The 531-nt window shown below is 34.1% G+C and overlaps 1 pseudogene; it reads right to left on the bottom strand.

The window, feature by feature from the left end:
- The window catches only part of LOC103211079, a 123,016-nt pseudogene that overhangs the window by 119,906 nt on the left and 2,579 nt on the right, over positions 1-531 (bottom strand).

Here is a 531-nt window from a genome sequence, read left to right as displayed (position 1 = left end):
TGAAGGTTTATAATTTTTCTTTGAGTTTACCCTATGATTTATAATTTTCTCTCTGAGTTTAGGATAGTCCATTCTATCTTGCAACTCTCTTGACTTCATCACTATTTACATGTTCTGTAACTACACTATTTTTACTCTTTCTGGTTTGTAGTTGTCCTCATTTGCCAATTGATGTCTGTGGTTCCCTGTTTACAATCTTGTAAGATTATTTTACTTTGGTTACTTCCATAACTGGGTTGACTTCTCGGTTATATCATAATGTGTATTAATGGTCAGTTGTTGTTTGTTATTATTGGTTCTGTGTCCAAAATATGCCCTTTAGTTGCTCTTGTAAGGTTGGTCTGGTTATAACAAATTTCCTTAATTTCTGCTTATCTGGAAATCTCCCAATTTCACCATCAAATTTGAGGGACTATTTTGCTGGGTATATAATTCTTGGTTGGAAATTTTTCTCTTTCAGGGTTGTATATATACCATCCCATTGCCTTCTCACTTGCCTGGTTTCTTCTGAGAAATCAGAGCTTAGTCTTA

The sequence above is a fragment of the Orycteropus afer genome, unplaced genomic scaffold (genome assembly GCF_000298275.1).
Source record: "Orycteropus afer afer isolate SDZICR_OR568_19922 unplaced genomic scaffold, OryAfe1.0 scaffold00693, whole genome shotgun sequence".
Classification (NCBI taxonomy): domain Eukaryota; kingdom Metazoa; phylum Chordata; class Mammalia; order Tubulidentata; family Orycteropodidae; genus Orycteropus; species Orycteropus afer.
Note: the sequence above shows the minus strand (reverse complement) of the source record. Positions and strands in the feature narration are given on the sequence as shown.